This window comes from Triturus cristatus, chromosome 4_1 (genome assembly GCF_964204655.1).
Source record: "Triturus cristatus chromosome 4_1, aTriCri1.1, whole genome shotgun sequence".
Classification (NCBI taxonomy): Eukaryota; Metazoa; Chordata; class Amphibia; order Caudata; family Salamandridae; genus Triturus; species Triturus cristatus.
In genome coordinates this window covers 250,643,749-250,663,276 of record NC_140585.1, presented here as the reverse complement: position 1 = coordinate 250,663,276, position 19,528 = coordinate 250,643,749, and the positions used below count along the sequence as shown (strand labels likewise).

The following is a 19,528-nucleotide window of genomic DNA, read 5'->3' as shown; positions in this document are numbered from 1 at the left end:
GATCTGTTGGATCTACAGCTTCCTATGGCTGAATATAAGCCTAATCTTTTAACAGAGGTGCTTCATTCTCCTTCTGCTGTGGTGGAACCTTTTACCCTTCAATGATGCCCTGACTGAGCCGATATTAGAAGTCTGGAGTAATCCTCTTTCTGCTCCTGCAGTTTCTAGATCTGTTTCTAGAAGATAAAGACCGGCACCAGGGGACCCTGATTTTCTTTCTTCTCACCAGTCACCTCAAAGTTTGGTGGTTCAAGCTTCATGTTCAAAACTGTCGGTAGGCTCTTTTCCTCAAGCACCGGCTGATAGACTCAAGAAAGCTTGAGCAATCGGCAAAGAGTTTTTTTTTGTCGGCCAGTATGGCATTTAAATCCACAAATGCAACTTGTCTATTGTGTAGATATATTCACGCCCTTATGGACTCTGCCAAGCAGATTCTCCCTAAGCTATCGGAAGAGGATCAGAGCAATTTAAGTGAGGTCTTGATTGACTCTCGGGTGGCTGCTCGCCAAGTAATCCAGTCGGGTCTGGACACTGCAAATTCGGTGGCAAGGGTGATGGGTTCGTCTGTTGCTACTAGGAGGCATGCATTGTTAAGATCTTCAGGATTTTCACCTGATGTGCAAGCTGCTCTTTTGATCTTCCCTTTGACGGTTCTAAGCTCTTTGGGGGAAAAGCTGACTTGGCGTTGCAGAGATTTAAGGACAGTAAAGCCACAGCAAAATCCCTGGGTTTACAGTCTCAGTCTAGAGGGTATGATTACAGAAGATACCATGATTTTGGGAAATCTTCCTTTCGTTCCCGTCAGCCTCAGCAACAACAGCAGCAGCAGCAGCAAAACCCTCTGTATAAATCCTACAGCGGTAAAGGCAGAGGTCGCCTTCGTGGAGCTGGACGACATCCCTCTTCCTCCTCCTCCTCTACCTCCCCTCCCGGTAATGCAGGAAAGCAGCCCTAGATCTGCCATCCTGGATCATGTGGGTTCTGTGAGAGGCCGGTTTACCCATTTTCTACAAGACTGGAAATTAATAACTTTAAACTTTTTGGGTTCTAAATCTTGTGGAAAATGAGTACGCCAAGGGTTTTGCACGGAGGATCATTTGCTTCACCTTCAGAAGGAGGTTCTTACCCTGTTACAAAAAGGTGCAATAGAGGCGTTTCCGGAGCAGGAAAGGGGTCAGGGATGCTACTCGTGGTATTTCCTGATTCCCAAGCAGGATGGCAGGCTACGTCCTATCCTCGACCTCAGAATCTTGAATCTGTTTCTCAAGCAGGAGCGTTTCAAGATGCTCACTCTAGCGCAGGTTCTTCAGGCGCTGCATCAAGAGGACTGGATGGTGTCCATCGACTTGCAGGATGCGTATTTCCACATCTCAATCCTGAAGTTGCACAGGAAGTATCTCCGTTTCACGGTTGGGTTGCAACATTACCAGATTGTGGTCCTTCCGTTTGCTCTTACTACTGCACCTTGAGTCTTCACCAAGGTGATGGCACTGTGGCAGCCCATTTCAGAAGGTTGGGGATTCCAGTTTTCCCATACCTGAACGACTGGATTCTGAAGGTAGAGTCTCCAGAGATGGTGTGTCGTCATCTGTAGGTAACAACCCAGCTGTTGTACAAATTGGGTTTTTCAATAAATGTACCCAAGTCTCACCTGGTGCCCTAACAGCGCAACCTGTTCATAGGGGCAGTATTGGATACCACTGTGTCGAGCATTCCCTCCACCTCAAAGGATTCTTGACATACAGGAAATGATTCCCTTGTTTTACAATAGAGAGGTTATTCCAGTTCTGAAAGTCCTTTGCCTGCTCGGTCTGTTCGCTTCCTGCATCCTGTTGATCAACCATGCACGCTGGCACATGAGGGCGCTCCAGTGGTGTCTCCTCAGGAATTTGGTATCAGCACAACGGAGATCTCAGGGAGTCTGTGAGGATCTCCAGAGAAGCTGCAGAAGATCTATCTTGGTGGAGCGTGGAGGGCAATCTGTCTCAAGGAAAGCCTTTCCATCTTCCTCCATCGGTGGCCACAGTGATAACGGATGCCTCTACCCCAGGGTGGGTAGCACATCTGGGGGGAATCGAACGATCAAGGGTCTTTGGTCTCCAGAAGAAAGGTTGTTTCACATCAACCTTTTGGAATTACGGGCGATACGTTTGGCGCTCAAGGCCTTTCTCCCTTCCCTTCAAGGTCAGTCGGTTCAAGTCCTGACGGACAGCACTGTTGCGATGTGGTATGTCAACAAGCAGGGAGGAGTAGGGTCGTACCGTCTCTGCAGAGAGGCGTTGCGACTCTGGTCCTGGGCTCAGTACCATTGGATTTGCTTGATGGCAAATCATATGCCGGGGTGCTGAACGTGGGTGCGGCCCGTCTCAGTCAGCAGTTCTCCGCCGACCACTAGTGGAGGCTTCATCCAGAGGTAGTACGACACAACTTCCGGACATGGGGGGGACTCCTCGGGTGGGCCACTCACGAGAACGCGCACTGCCCGTCATTCTGCAGTCTCCAGTTTCCAGGGCAGGGAGCGTTGGGGGACGCGTTTCAGTTGAGTTGGGGCTCACAACTCCTTTACGCATTTCCTCCCATACCCTTGATTCCTCTGGTTCTGAGGAAGATTCGCCAAGACCGGACCCAACTTATACTGATCGCCCCGGATTGGCCAAGAAGGGTGTGGTACACGGACCTTCTTCACCTCTCGTCACACCCTCCGCTCAGTCTCCCTCTCAGGGCAGACCTCCTCTCTCAGATGGAGGGGTAAGTTCTACATCCCCACCTCCAGAGCCTGCACCTTCATGCCTGGAGATTGAACTGGGCAGCTTGAATTCTTTTTCTCTCCCGCCTGACGTGGTGGATGTTATATTATCTGCCAGGCGACACTCCACTAAGTAAGTCTATTCATACAGGTGGTCTAAATTTGTTAATGGCACAGAGAGAAATCTATTGATCCCTTAAAAGCTCATCTATGTGATGTTCTTTGTTTTTCTCTTCATTTGGCCAAGCAGGGTTTTGCTGTGGCCACTGTAAAAGGGTATTTTGTCTGCTTTGTCTGCATTTTTGTGTTTACCTGATCAGCCTTCTTTATTTAAGTCTCCTATAGTCTTAAGATGTATTAAGGGGCTGACAAACATGTTTCTTCCCACTCCTTTTATTATGCCCCAATGGGACTTGAATTTGGTGTTAACTTTTTTAATGGGTTCGTCATTCGAACCGATTCATAGTTGTCTGTTGACTTTTAACTTTTAAAATGGTCTTCCTGGTAGCTATCACCTCAGCCAGGAGGGTGAGTGAACTCTAGGCTTTGAGTTCAAAGCCGCCTTTTCTGTCCATATATGCTGAAAGGATGGTACTTAGGACCAGGGCTGCTTTTCTGCCTAAGGTGTGGACTCCCTTCCACCTAGGTCAGTCCATTACCCTTCCTACTTTCTATCCTCCCCCTCACCCTTCCAAGGAGGAGGAGAGACTTCATCGTTTAGATCCAAAGAGGGCAGTTGGCTTCTTTTTGGACAGAGCAAAGGACTTCCGTCAGGATGACCAGCTCTTCGTTGGATATGCTGGTCGTATGAAGGGCAACGCAGTGCACAAGCGCACTTTATTGCAATGGATCATCTTGTGCATCAAGATATGCTACTCCCTGGCTGTTAATGAGCCTCCTGTAGGCTTTCAAGCTCATTCCACCAGGTCTAAATCGTCGTCTTCTGCATTGTCTAGAGGTGTTCCTGTTTTGGACATTTGTAAGGCCGCAACTTGGGCCTCCCTCCACACTTTCGCGAAGCATTACTGCTTAGATTCCGAAGTGAGGAGGGATGGCCATTTTGCGCGTTCTGTTTTACAGGACTTTTTGGTATAGAAGGGTGGACACCGACCTCCAGGAGAGGTACTGCTGTGGGATTCTCATCATAAGGTGAGGAATCAACAGGGCAGATGTATCCATCAGAAGAGCAAGTTACTTACCTTCGATAACCCTTTTTCTGGTGGATACAGTATCTGCCTGTGGATTCCTCACAGACCCACCCACCTCCCCGTTGTCCACCCTTTTATACCATAAAAGCTGAGTTTTTAGTTTTTTTTTTTACTTTTTCAGTGTCCTCAAGACTTTGTTACCTCTGTTTATTTACTATTGTCTTGTTTGAAGTGCAAGCTTTCTTCTTTCTTTATACACTGAGTGTATTTGTGTGAATTCTATATACTATGTATACGTTGTCTGTTGGTCCGCCTGTTTTGCCTCTGTGGCACGGAAAAAATGGGTGGAACTGACGTCATCACACCGACGTTGTCTTCTTATGGCTCCTGTGATGTCATGCGGAGTCGCGTGCGGAGCCACGACGATGTGACAACCTCGTCGGCGCAGAGAACTACAAAAAATTGCCGGAATGCTGGCGCAGTGGGCTATTCATAAGGTGAGGAATCCACAGGCAGATACTGTATCCACCAGAAAAAGCGTTACCGAAGGTAAGTAACTTGTTCTTCGAGGCACATGAGCTGCGGAATTCATACTGTAGCATGGAATGGCATTTGGTGTTGGGCTCGGATGCTTGCACCATGTTGTTGTATTGGAAGAAGTCTCTTGTAGTCACAAGATAGTTGACTCCTCTCTTGGGCGATAGTGCACATGGGCATCGACTCCATCCTCAGATTTGTTTTTTTCCGCCATCGGGTGCGGATGTAACTTCTGCTCTCCTGTTGGGCACCATATTCTCCAAACCTTTTCGACGCGCAAATCATCATAAACTCGACTGTATGGTTTTCGATCGCGTGATCTTCAACGCACTCCTCAAATATTCGAATCCGGTCGTCGACGCAGGCCGCTTGGCCTATCGATGCCGTTCGGGCTGACGGCTCATGGAAAGGACTCCATTTAAGTAGTGACCACCACAAGGTCTGTAAGCTGTGTCTCTCGCCAGAACACGACGAGAATTGCCAGGCCTGCGCCTCCTTTCGATCCAAAAAGACCATCCTTGATCGCAGGGCCCGACGACATATCATGGCGCAGCGAGCAGCTCTGGCACCGGTGGACATCTTCAATGAAGGCCCCGATGTCCCGGAGGAGGATTCTGAGGATCTCGAAATCGTGTCCGAAGCAGATGACTGACTCAGACGACCACATCACTCCAGGTCAACCAGTGAGTACAACTGCCCTTACCCCAACCCCACCTCAAAAAAAGAAGGCCCTGGTCAAGACTTAGCCTGCTGGCCCCAGTCGTGACCGAAATCAAGCTTCAGAAACCCCGCCCCAAGGCCCGGCTCCGAAGATAAAGGACAAGCCTGCTGGGGGCTCGGGACTGAGCAAGCCGCATATCAGTGTCCCGCAGGCGCCTTCGGTACCGAAGACGGGAGCGCAGCCTACTCTCAAAAAGACGTCCGCACCGACCACTTCGGCGCCGAAAGAAAAGGCATCGGCTCCGAAACATTCGGTACCGAAAGGTTCGAGGCATGTGGGCTGCTGAATTCATATCTGTGCATAGATCGCCGCCTAGTGTTGGGTCCGGATGATTGCACATTGTTGTCCTGGAAGAGTCTTCGAAGTATCACGAGATAGGTGGCTCCTCCCCTGGACTACAGTGCGCATGGGCATCCTCTCCATCCATAGATTGTTTTTTTCCGCCATTGGGTTCGGATGCAACTATCTTAGCTCAACTTCGGAATACTTAGTTTTAGGCCAAAAGGCCTATAGTTTGTCGGTACAGTTCCCATTCGGTGTCGACTACTAGCTCTAGTGCTCCACACCCTCTTCCGACTTTCGTACCGAATTAGTCCAAACTTCGACGCTCGATCGACGATGGAATCGAGGACTCCGTTCAAGAGGTGTCCGTTGTGCCACGCCAAGTACCCTCATATCGACGTCCACCCAGTCTGTAATAAATGTCTCTCGCAGGATCACGACGAATCGAAATGCATGGCCTGTGCACGGTTCCGATCCAAGAAGACTCTGCGGAACCGACGGGCAGCGAGGCTCGAGGCGCAGCAGGCAGCGCCCGCACCCACCAATATATTCAGCACCGAGGACGAGGACGCAGAGAGCGTGGAAGAAATACTCTCTAGCCCCGCTTCAGAACATGGTTCCCAATCAGAAAACGATGACTAACTGATCTTTCGACGCGAAGAAGCAGTCGTCTAGGTAGGGGACTTCGACGAAGCCTATGGGGCCGAAGAAGACAGCTCTCCCGAAGAGCTAGGCCAATCCGTCGAAACTGAGGCCGAAAATGTACATCGTCATCAGGCTCCGGTCGAGGGATCGCCTTCGGGCCTTACCCAAGACCTCATACATGGTTCCTCGGCCCCGCCTTCCGGCCCGGCCTCGAACACTCTGCAAGAGCCACTATTACCAAAGACGATCGGGTTGTTACACCCAAACACATCCATCGCTCCAGTTCCTTCAAAATCGAAAGTGAAACTGGTGGTGGTCGGATCAAAGGCGTCGAAACAATCCACTGCCGAGCTCACCGCAGCAGATGCGGTCGACGCACAGAAGAAGCGCGCCCTCTGGCACCACAAGGCACCGAGACCTTCGGCGCCGACACCGAAGGCCGTAACCTCCGTAGTCAAAATGGGCGCCTCGGCTACGTCGACGCCTAAAGCACCAATGCCGAATAAGTCCTCGACTACGTCGACTGTTGATGCATCCCTTCAGACCAGTGACCCCCTTCCGACAAAGTCGGGGTCGGCCTCGACGTCCACTACCAAGGTGCCCACCAAACCACCATCTGTTTGTTGTGCAGCAGGTCTCTGCGTCTCTACAACGCATCCGTGACCGGGTAGCCCTCCACTCTACCTCGGGTCCCAACACTACCTCACCCTGTAGGGTGCACTCGGAGCCCACCAACATCACATTTGGGCTGCCACCGACCTCGGCACCGAAACTCTTTCAAATTCGGACACGTGTCCTCCACACACAGTCCACCACCACTTGCCTAACAGAACAAGATTCTTCGGGGCCACAATTTATCGACGCCGACACTGGCAAGTTAATGCTCCACAAGCGCAAAATAACGCCAGTCAGGGAAGAGGTGCCATACAAAATTCCTCTTAAGCGCAAGCTGCCGGCGGAGCAGGAACCAGTGCTACAAGAACACTTCCATCCCCTTCACTTAGATCCGCAGTCCTTTTCTCCTACCCCTTCCGAATCGGATCCAATGCAGGAATATGGCGGGGAGGATACCATCTACCCCGGGGACGTAGATCCCGATGAACCACTACAAGACCCTGATCAGGCGTGGGATGACCCCACAGACCAAAGTATCGCGCCACATACTCAGGATGCGCAATTCTACGATCTGGGATTCTCACTAAATTACCCAAAATCAAGTCTCCAACCAGCGCACGTACAACAGTACTTAGGCGTGACAATCAACACTCTGGCTGCCACAGCTCAGCCAACTTTAGTGAGAATCAACAGCATACAACTGCTAATCTTGAAATTCAAACCTCAACACTCCCTTCTGGCGCGAGTGTTCATGCAGTTGATAGGCATGATGGCCTCCTGCATTTTCATAGTCCCACATGCGAGACTACATATGCGCCCTCTTCAGGAGTGCTTAGCACGTCAATGGAATCAGGCTCACGGGCAACTAAAAGACCTAGTGTTGGTGAGCGGTCGGGCATACAACTCTCTGCATTGGTGGAATCCACAAAACCTTTGCAAAGGCCGACCGTTCCAAGAGCCTGTTCTACAAATCACACTGACAGCGGACGCATCTCTCCAAGGCTGGGGAGCTCATGTACTCAATTACACAGTGCAGGGACTATGAACTACACAACAAAAGAAGATGCACATCAACCTTCTGGAACTGATGGCAATCTTCCTAGCCATGAAGGCATTCAAAGTACACCTGTGCAACAAGGTCGTGTTAATCCGGACGGACAACATGACTGCCATGTACTACATACAGAAGCAGGGAGGAACACACTCTCCACAGTTGTCTCATCTGGCTCAGAGCATGTGGAAGTGGGCCATTCAAAGGAACATATTCCTCATGGCGGAACACCTCCCCGGCAAGGACAACCAGATGGCGGATCTGCTCAGCAGACACAGCCACAAGATGAACGAGTGGGAGCTACACCCATCAGTACTCAAACCGTACTTCCAGCAGTGGGGTCATCCAGAGATAGACCTATTCGCCACAAACGAAAACGCAAAATGCCAAAGCTTTGCCGCCAGGTTCCCACATCCACAGTCGCAGGGCAATGCGATATGGATGAACTGGTCCGGCAGATTTGCGTACGCTTTTCCCCCAGCGCCGTTAATACCGCTGGTGGCACGCAAAATACGACAGCACTCACTGACACTCATCCTGGTTGCTCCAACGTGGGCGCGCCTGCCATGGTACACCACCTTTCTGGAACTTTCCGTGGTGCCGCACCAAAGGCTGCGGATCAAACCCGCGCTTTTGACGCAGAACCATGGAGAAATTCAGCACCCAGATCCGCAACAGCTGAACCTGGCAATCTGGCTCCTGAAGTCCTAGAGTTTGGCTACCTGAACCTGCCACCTGAATGTATGGACATCATCAAGGAGGCCAGAAGACCCACTACCAGAGCTTGCTATGCGGCTAAATGGAAGAGGTTTGTCATTTACTGCAACAATGACATTAACCCGCTGGACACATCCATTCAAAACATCATCTGTTACCTCTTCCACTTATACCGATGCAATCTGGCATACAATTCAATACGTATCCATTTAACCGCGATAGCAGCCTATCTTCAAAACAGGCAGCACCTCTCTTTATTCAGAGTGCCTGCCATCAAAGCCTTCTTGGAAGGACTTAAACGAGTGATTCCCCCAAGGCACCTCCCAGCACCGGTGTGGAACCTCAACCTGATCCTCACCAGACTAATGGGTCCGCCCTTTGAACCTCTCCATTCATGTGAGATTCAATTCCTCACCTGGAAAGTGGCTTTCCTGGTTGCCATCACTTCCTTAAGAAGAGTTAGTGAACTCCAGGCACTAACCATTCAAGAGCCATTCATACAGGTTCACGCAAACCGGGTCGTACTACGTACCAACCCCAAATTCATGCCTAAAGTAATATCGCAGTTCCACATGAACCAAACCATTGAACTGCCTGTTTTCTTTCAAAACCCACAAAATGTCGCTGAGAGAATGCTCCACACACTAGATGTAAAGAGGGCCCTCATGTACTATATTGACAGAACTAAAAACTTAAGGAAAACTAAACAACTCTTCGTTGCCTTCTCTCCACAACACAAGGGCAACGCCATTTCCAAAGCAGGTATAGCCAGATGGATCGTTAAATGTATCCAAATTTGTTATCAAAAAGCTAAACGCACATTAACGATCCCCCCACGAGCCCACTCAACACGAAAGTTAGGGGCGTCCATGGCTTTCCTGGGAAACATTCCTTTACAGGAAATTTGTAGAGCAGCCACATGGTCCACTATACATACATTTACCAAACACTACTGTGTAGATGTACACTCAAAACAGCAGGCAGCTGTAGGACAGGCTGTTCTCAAAACTCTTTTTCAGACCGCTGCAGATGGCACTGGTGGCCGCCGCTAATAGGAGGTACTGCTGTGTATTCTATGCACGGATATGAATTCAGCAGCCCACATGCCTCGAACTGAATATGCTACTTACCAGTATGCATCTGTTCTTGGCATGTAGGGCTGCTGACATTCATATCGCCCACCCTCCTCCCCGGCGCCTGTAGCAGCTGCAGCACTCAGAATTACTGTTTAGCATGGTCATCAGTTACCGTATCTACTCCATCACTGCCACAATGGCGAAAAACAATCTAAGGATGGAGAGGATGCCCATGCGCACTGTAGTCCAGGGGAGGAGCCACCTATCTCGTGATACTTCGAAGACTCTTCCAGGACAACAATGTGCAATCATCCGGACCCAACACTAGGCGGCGATCTATGCACAGATATGAATGTCAGCAGCCCTACATGCCAAGAACAGATGCATACTGGTAAGTAGCATATTCAATTTCCGCCTCCACATCCGAGCCGAAGTTCCAAAACCAAGACTCCGGAACAGAAATCCAAACCACGCTCGGACCCGAAAAGTCGGCGCCGAAAGCGACTACAGAAGATGAAGAACTTTTTCGACCGGATCCTACCGATCCGAAACAAGACTATCCACATACACCCCAAAACTGGAAATTTGGCTGCTGTTCCACACAAGAAGGGGAAATTGCACACCACAGACATTCCTGCAGTGCCTGTAAAAAGGAAAGACTGTGCCACTTCACCTTTGCAACCCTCTTCTCCTGTTCTTCCTATGAAGCCTGTCTCTCCTCCACCTTCTCCTATACTTCCACCACACTCGCCACCACCACAAGATGATGATGATTTAGGGGATGGGGGGAGGCAACAATGACCCTTTTACTGACCCTGATGACGACAGACGTGCCACAGGACGATTGGGACGATTATGATGACCCAGTAGATCCTCAAGACCTCCCTGATCACCATGCATACCCAACAAAGCCATCTCCCCTAGATGAGAATATTGGTTTTAGTCAGCTTGTACATAGGGCCGCTCAGTACCATGAGGTTCCAATGCATTCAGACCCCGCAGAGGAGGACTTTCTAATAGACACCTTTGAACAGTCACTAAAGACTGTACAAACCCTGCCAATGTTAAAAAGTGTAATTAAACATGCCCCTGACACATTCAAGGACCCTGTTAGGGCAAGAATTCTCAATCCCAGAATTGAAAAGAAATATAAACCTGCCCCCAATGATCCCACCTACATTAAGGGTCAACTCCCTTTAGACTCCCTTGTGGTAGCTAACGCTAGAAAACGTGCCAATTCTCAAACCTCCGGTGATGCTCCACATCCGGACAAGGAGTCTAAATTATTAGATGCTTCTGGCAAACGTGTTGCTGCCCAAGCAGCTAATCACTGGCGGATAGTCAATTCACAGGCATTACTTGCTAGTTACGATAGGACTTACTATAACCAACTGGAAACCCTATTGCAACATTTACCTGATCAATAGAAGACCAAGGCCAATGATTTAATCCAGGAAGGGAAATTAGTAACTAATGCATCAATTAAGTGTGCCCTTGATGCAGCAGACACCGCCTCTAGGTCCATCAACACCAGCGTGTTACTCAGACGACATGCCTGGTTGCACATCTCTGGGTTCAAACGAGGTACAAACCACTATCCTCAACCAGTCGTTCAATCAGGAACAACTTTTTGGACCGGCTGTAGACACCACTCTATGAAAAAAGACTCACTGCTAAATCCATGGAAACATTACAGTCTCCATCCACACGTGGTTCCTTTCGACGCTCCTTCTATAGAGGAGCATCCAAGAACATCAGTGCAGACGCTGCTTCTTCTTCCTACAAAAACCACACAAACAACCCCCAATAGGGGATATTTTAGAGGGGGGGATACAGGGGAAATAATAAGGGAAGAGGCAGAGGTAACAACACTCGCACCTCCCCTGCGAACAAGCAGTGACTTCCCTCCAGACCATTCCACTCCGTTCAGAGGGAGACTATCACAGTTCCTACCTGTCTGGACTTCCATCACTACAGACAAGTGAGTAAGACAAATTATCAAATATGGTTACTGCCTGGAACTTGCAGCCACCCCACCCACCATACCACCCAAACAGCGTCCAATGTCCACGGAACAACTCACTCTCTTATTCCTATACACTCTACTCACAGGAAATACCTTGGATTCATGTTGGACGGACAACACTATAAGTTCAAAGTCCTTCCATTCGGGGTGACCACAGCACCCAGAGTGTTCACAAAGTGCTTGCAGTAGTAGCAGCACACCGGAGAAGACAACAAATCCATGTCTTTCCATACCTCGACGATTGGCTGATAAAAGCCAAGTCACACAACCAGTGTGTCCATCACACTTACCAAACCATCCAGCTACTACACAATTTGGGGTTCACAGTAAACTACAACAAGTCACATCTTCAGCCCTCCCACATGCATCAGTATCTAGGAGCCACAATAGATACCTCCAAAGCTCTGGCATTTCCCAATCCAACCAGGATAGCCAGTATACAAACCCTCATCAAAATTCAGCCACAGCATCCCTTTCCAGCGAGGGTGTTCATGCAACTCGCAGGAATGATGGCCTCTTGCATTTTCATTGTACCTCACGCAAGACTCCAAATGCGACCTTCACAGGAATGCTTAGCACGTCAGTGGAACCAGGCTCAATTTATAGATCTAGTGTTGGTAGACAGCTGCACACATCGCTCTCTGCAGTGGTGGAACACACAAAACCTTTCCAGAGGGCGGCCGTTCCTAGAGCTGGTTCCACAGATAGTGCTAACAGCAGACGCATCTCCGGCTGGGGAGCCCATACAATTCAGGGCAAGTGGCTGACTCAACAAAAATCGCTCCACATCAACCACCTAGAATTACTAGCAAAATTTCTAGCCTTCAAATCATTCCAAACACATCTTCTCAACAAAACTGCTTCTCAACAAAACTGTCCTAGTCTGCACAGACAATATGACAGCGATGTATTATATACAAAAACCAGGAGGAACACATTCTTTGCAACGGTCTCATCTAGCGCAAAGCATATGGAGATGGGCCATTCCACAAAACATATATCTTCTAGCAGAACATCTTCCAGAGGTTAACAATCAGATAGCGGATCTGTTCAGTCGGCAGACTCAACATATACATGAATGGGAATTTCTTCCGCAAGTTCTTCAACCTTTCTTCCAAATGTGGGGACAACAAGACCTAGATCTGTTCGCCACACACGCAAATGCAAAATGCCCAACCTTCACCGCCAGGTTCCCACACCCGTTGTTCAAGGGCAATGCAATATGGATGAACAAGTCAGGCAGATTTGCCTACACTTTTCCTCCACTCCCACTCAAGCTCAAGCAACAGTCTCTCAAAATGATCCTAGTTGCTCCCACATGAGTGTGGCAACTGTGGTTCACAACACTCCTTGAACTCTCTGTAGTTCCGCACCAGAAGCTACGTCTCTTCCAAAGACTGTTCACACAGAACCATGGCGAGATAAGGCACCCAGTTTCAGCACAGCTGAATCTAGCAATCTGGCTCCTGAAGTCCTAGAGTTCGGTTACCTTAACCTCCCACCTGACTGTATGAATATTATTAAAGAAGCCAGACGCCCCACTACTAGAGCTTGCTATGCAGCTAAATGTAAAAGATTCGTAATTTACTGTAACAGCAAAATAGATCCATTAGATGCTTCAATTCAGAACATTATCTGACATTTGCTACATCTACAAAGATGCAATCTGGCATACTCATCAGATTACATCTAGCTGCCCTTCCAGCCTACCTACAAAACAGACATTTGTTATTGTTTAGGCTACCGGCTATTAAAGCCTTTATGGAAGGCCTTAAAAGAATAATTCCACCCAGACTACCACCCTCTCCAGTGTGGAACCTTAACATTGTTCTTACTTGACTCATGGGTCCCCCATTTGAGCCTTTACCTAAAAGCGAATTACAATTCCTTACATGGAAGGTAGCCTTCCTTGTCGCAATCACATCTCTCAGAAGAGTAAGTGAGAGCCAGGCTTTAACCATACAAGAACCATTCTTACAAATATATCTTAACAAAGTGCTTCTCAGGACAAATCCAAAATTCCTTCCAAAAGTCATTTCTGCTTTCCATCTTAACCAATCAGAAGAGTTACCGGTCTTTTTCCAAAACCCTGATTCGTTAGCAGAAAGAGCTCTTCACACACGAGACGTCAAATGAGCTTTACTTTATTACATAGACAGGACTAAAGCCTTTAGAAAAACAAAACAACTTTTTGTAGCTTTCTCATCCCCTCATAAAGGCAATCCCATCTCCAAAGCTGGAATTGCAAGGTAGATTCAAATATGTTACCAGAAAGCAAAACGTACGCTAACAATTCCCCCAAGAGCGCATTCAACTCGTAAACTGGGGGCTTCCACGGCATTCTTAGGGAATATTCCTCTAGAAGACATTTGTAAGGCAGCAACATGGTCTACACACACACCTTTTTTTTTTTCTTATAAGTTTTATATAGCGCGAACTTGACTCGAATCCAATCAGGTATCAGAGCGCTTTACATAGCACCAGTTACGTTATATTAGAACACACATTCATGCTTTGTTCGGCACGGGGAGATTAAGTGATTTGCCCAGAATCACTGGATGTTCTTGTTATTACCGAGACTCTAACCCAGTTTCCCAGGTCCAAGGTCGAGCTCCCTAGCCATTAGGCCAACTCCTCTCCCCAACTAAACACTAGATTTGCAGGCGAAGCAACAGGCTTCTGTAGGCCAGGCTGTTCTTAAGACACTTTTTCAAACCACTGCAATTGATAGAAAATGCCCCTTGCAGCTTGTCTCCCTATAGCTGCACAGGAGGCCAGCAGACGGACTCCTGGATTCCACTATTGTCCTGGGAATGAGAGCGAACAGGTCCAGTCCTTCAGGTCTCCTCTGGGGCACAGAGAACAGGTCCAGTCCTCTTCTGATCCCCTACAGGTCCAAACACTGACACTGTATTAGGGTGCCACATTTATGTACGGGACCAGCTAGTTGGTTGAGGGGACTCCTGGGAACTCCCTAACCAATACAGTAAAAGTTCCCAGGGGCAACCCTACCCTCTTGCTAAGGAGTTCTGTTTCTCCTGTACTCACAATGCCCCCCACTCAAAAAATTCAAGATGCAAAACCCTTCTTCCCTTGTGCAGAGCCTGTGTGCCCTTCCAGAAGTGTGGCCAGGGTAATGACTAGTCCCCTCTTTCGTGGTCACTCAAAACTGGTTCTGGGTGTAGCTTTCCTTATGCTGGGTTTGGTGCCAGTCTGGCTATAGAAACAAAAAGCCTGGGACTTTAACACCAAACAAGCTTGTGCCAAAAAAGGCCCTTTTAAGGTTAATTCATTTCCTAAGCCCACCCCCAATTGGTCTTCTTGCTAGGACAAGAAAGCCCCTCCCCACTCAAACACATTGACTTTGCTCTCTCTTGCTTTGTTTGAGCAACTTTTCGCATCTTTTACACCTACTTCAGGACAATTACAGGCTGGGTGTTTTGTGAGGGCCTATGCAAATTAGCCTCCAGCAGCTTCAGGTAGGGTTGAGGTTAACATTCTAAAAGTTGCATTTCGCATATATTTAATAAGAATCTAACTTTACCATTCTATTTGGTTTATATTAAATATAAGAATGTCCGTGAATGAAGTATGTAGCTGGTACATGCCAAAAGTTCGGATTTTAAGTGTATAATCTCTAGTTTGATTTTAACAATGCACCAGCTACAACTTGACCAGTAACATTGTCGTTTTGGGCCTAGTCACTGGGAGAACATACCATTTCCAATGTCACACCTCAATCAATCAAACCGCATTTGTTAAGCACGTAGCTGCTTCAACAGAAGCGTCCCTGCACTCAAAGCAAAGAGAACTTATTGTAATATCTACATGACTAGGCTGCATCAAACAGCCATGCTTTTAGCTTCCTTTTGAATATGGGCAGTTACTCAAACAAGCGTAGTTTGTGTGGCAGACTGTTACACAGCTTAGCTGTAAGAACAGTGAAAGAGCTTCCTCCACGACTGGCCTTGTAGTATTTAGGAATCCATATCAAGCGGAGGCTGTAAGACCTTAATGCTTGTGATATTATGCACCCTACTTTGTGGGCAGCAAGGTGTGCTTATGGTGAACTTATTTAACCTTTAAAATTGGGTTTTTATACCCACCTAAAGGGTGATTTTGACAGATTTGGGCAGCAAGGTTCAAGCTGCTGCTGCCAGGCTACAGACCTGAAGCTATATTTCCACTGCTACTATAGTAGATGGCACAGTTGGCATTTAACTTTTCATGCCAGGTCTGTAATTCTGCCCCATACATTATGCGCACATTTGCGCAGTGGCAGTATCGTAGCCAGTGAGGTCTAACTGACGCCCAGTTATTGCTTATTGTAAACTTTATGCCTTATAGGAAAGTTAAATGTGCCATTCTGGTTTTAAGCCACTTTAAACATGTTTTATGGGCCAGAACACACCTACACTGGGTACAAGTATGAGCGCACACATTTTACCAGGCAGGAAACCGGCTTTGTAACCGAAGAAATTGCCCACAGCTTGTTAGAAAAAATAAGTACCCCTTTGCAAGTAACATTCCAACTGGTACACATTCACGCTGTCTCCTAAGGACACAAATATTTCTATATGAAAACCCCCAAAATCTGTAAATGAAGGAAATTTGACTTCTTTAATGGGAAGGAGTTGTAGGCTTGGCATATTTTTTCTTCTGAGCTAGTTAGAAAACCTCCCTCCCCTGTTTGTCACTCCAAGCCTGAAAGCTCAGCTTATCGCTCTCTAGGATTGTCATGCTGACACTTGACATGGAGAAGTCGGAGCTCCTACAATCACAGGTGCTCGCATTGCCTTTGACCTCCTGCTGTGTCAATGGATCAGACATATTTTGCACCCTTCCAGTGGCCTGCCTCCCACCTGCTCCTCACAGACCCTTACTTGACCCAGATAGCCCTCATGCCAGTTGGTATGTGTGGCCGCATCTTATATGGGTCAGACCTTCGAAAACCGTGCATTCTGGATTAAAAGCAAATATGTTAGGTTGCTCCAAATCGGGCCTTTTCAGGCTGACCTGAAATTTGTTAAGTCTAGTTATGATGGGCAAGTAATCTTGCAGCGCTAGTTCCATTGCAAATCTGACTTTACCAATCAATGTTGTTCAAGCCTCTTTGCTTTATTTTTTAATTTTTCAGACAAATGTGCTTTATCATCACTTCAGATCTTGGTTACACTCGTGCACAAGTATCCCCCTGTCTACAGTTGTAGGGAAGTGGTTGCAATATTGCTTAAAGTGCTATAAAATCCAAAGCCAATATTTGCTGCTAGAAAATTAGCGTTCATATAAAGAGTAGTGAAGTGACAACAAGCAGGCATTATTTTTTAGGCCCGTGCCCGTTCATCCAAGATATGTGGTTATCCTCCTGACATACAACTGCCCTTCAGTAACACTATAAATAAGCCTTCCTCCATGTGGAAAAGGCGGAGAGACTTCTACACATTCCACCACCCTTGTGCAAGTTGATGTAAGTACCTACACATTGCCTGTAAGTTTAGCCTGTCTGTGCCATATCTACGTGCTGGTTGAGCACATATTTATTAGTGACTTTAGTGGTACACCCTGACTGTTGCATGGATTCTGCTGCTAACGCAGAACTGTGTGTTTGGACGACAGGACGTTAGAATGTAGGGACTGAGTCTCTCTACTACACCAGTGCCATCTTCTCAGTCCTGGCTAGCTCACAGTGCCTTAACTGATCTCTTAACCTTCCCAGAGTAACATATGATTTTGGCAACCAAGAACATGACCCTCGAGCCCCCAAGGGAAGCATGGAAACAGATCCTTCCTCTTCGTTTCTGAATCACACATGCAAGCCCTGGAGAAACAGATGAAAGACACTTAGAATATTTACAATACATTTGTTGAAGCTATCATACTCTATCTTGAAGCAAAAGTGCAGCAGTCATTAGGCAGATGCAACTAAACAAAGTAATTAGCATTACTAACGGACTGTATAGGGCAAACATCCAAACCATGGCAAATTATCTATCTATGTAGGTCTATCCTTACTATATGAGCACAGGGATACATTTCGATCTCTGGGATTTACCTAGAGCCTCATACTTGGTGTATGCAGTTAGGTGGTCCGCATCATGTGTGTAATCTTAGTTGACGCAGGGCAGCGCGTCTATCACTGCTGCTGTTCTAGAACAGTTCTCTCTGCCAGAATTCTCCTCTCTGGCCACCTAGGGGACCAGGACACACTTTATATGATAAAACTATTGTGCTGTGCTGGGGATGCAGCTGTATGACTATTATTTCTGGATGTTAGGAACTGTTGCTGAACGAGCAGAACAAACAATACACTTATGTATTCCTAGCAATCTTGTAGAAAATGTGTAAACTAAATCCCGAGAAGTCCCTGAATAATAAACAGCTTGTTCTCTAAAATACTGTTACAAAGCAAATGTGTTATAGCTGGCTTTCCAGAGCGAGCAGAGTCAGCTAAAATGTGAAACTAAGGGAGAATCCACGTGGGTCCAGAAGGAAAATCACGACACCCCCTCATTGGTCGTGGAAGATACTCTGCTACTAACAAAATAATTAAACCATAAGCTAAGCAAATTCAATGCAATAATGAGATATATAATAAACAAGAAAATAGGCTTAAGAGTGAGTTCAAAAAGCAGTAAAGGGGCCAAATTAATTCAAATCAGAGGTACCCAAGATTTCTACCACATAACCATTGTTTATTAAATCCAGAACTGATCAGCTCCTGTGATTCATTTATAGCCCCATTCAGAAGCTCCAAAGAACAAATATGATCCTCGTTCTGAGCTGATGCTGAGGAAGTATGTTCTCGTGCTGCATCCATGTTATTAGAGTCACAATTTGAAAGTCTAGAAGCCGAAGCATCCAACTCCCAAGAAGGGAAGGGATCACAGCAGACGTCTTGAATTAACTGCAAGGTAGTGGGACATCCCCGAAAATGGGTAGTTATCGGACTCATCAGTCGGTCCATATCTCATATAAATGAGAAAGTATAAAGGCTGTTTTTTCTCCAAAGTGTTTCTGCAAGGTACTGTCCAAGCCAATCCCGATTTGTTTAAAAAAAAATAAAAAAACTTGTGCTTTTATGCATTAAAAATGCGATGCACAAGCTCACCAAAATACTGTGGGAGGTTGGTGCTTAAGAGCGATTGTATTTCATTGGTTGTTCTTACAACCTGTAGTTCAAAGATTTCTCGGGCAGATTTTAATGCCACATCTTTTTTGAACAATAAGGCTTTGAGTCTGCCTAGCTTGCTGAAATTAGCATTCAAAGTTCGAATTGGAGACCACAAGGAAATATCTGAAACCTCGTGCGTTGGAGGGAAAAGCACATTATTACCCCAAGTCATTATCTGTGAAACTGAAGGGACATATGGAATACCGGCTCTCATCCTACAACAATCTTGGTCGTTTAACATAGAGTAACTTCCATTGGAAAGTGCAATTGTTTGGGAAAGAATTGAAGGTGTTGTTTTTCTTGTAGGAAACCGGCCAAATTAGCAGCCACAGTGTTATATACTCAGTGAATTGTAATATGTTCATAAATAAGTGAGTGGCTGACCGAAGAATCACATTCATTTCTAGTAAAGGAATACCTCTGTCCGTCGACACTTCATAAATAAAGCTCCATTCCAGCAGTTCATATCTTCCTACCGGAAAATATTTCATGCAAGATGTAAATAGCAGTTTTGAAATTAGCAAAGATATTTGCCATGAATTAACCACACCGCGGAAGGTGTTTCAGCTATTGTGAAAGGCAGTTGTTCTAACATCCCAATATGTAACATTGGATAAGTGGCATCCTTTTTTGCCATGAGTCTGTTTACGTGTCAGATTAAAAGGCAAGAATATAATTTAAATAACGCCATGGCATTCGGCCGGATTTCAATACCTGAAATGTCCACTAAATTGCATAAATGACCGAAGCTGACTCACAATGAAGACGTGTCATCCTGTGTAGGAAGCTGGCT

At 46.9% G+C, this 19,528-nt stretch overlaps 1 protein-coding gene and 1 non-coding gene across 7 annotated transcripts in view; both read left to right on the top strand.

Annotated features, from left to right (window-relative positions):
• Positions 1–19,528, top strand: part of CNOT4 (CCR4-NOT transcription complex subunit 4) — a 753,420-nt gene that overhangs the window by 232,333 nt on the left and 501,559 nt on the right. The gene's annotated exons all lie outside the window — the stretch shown is intronic.
• Positions 15,829–15,971, top strand: LOC146854209 (U4 spliceosomal RNA). The gene has a single exon (XR_014959042.1). It is a non-coding gene; the product is annotated as a U4 spliceosomal RNA (small nuclear RNA).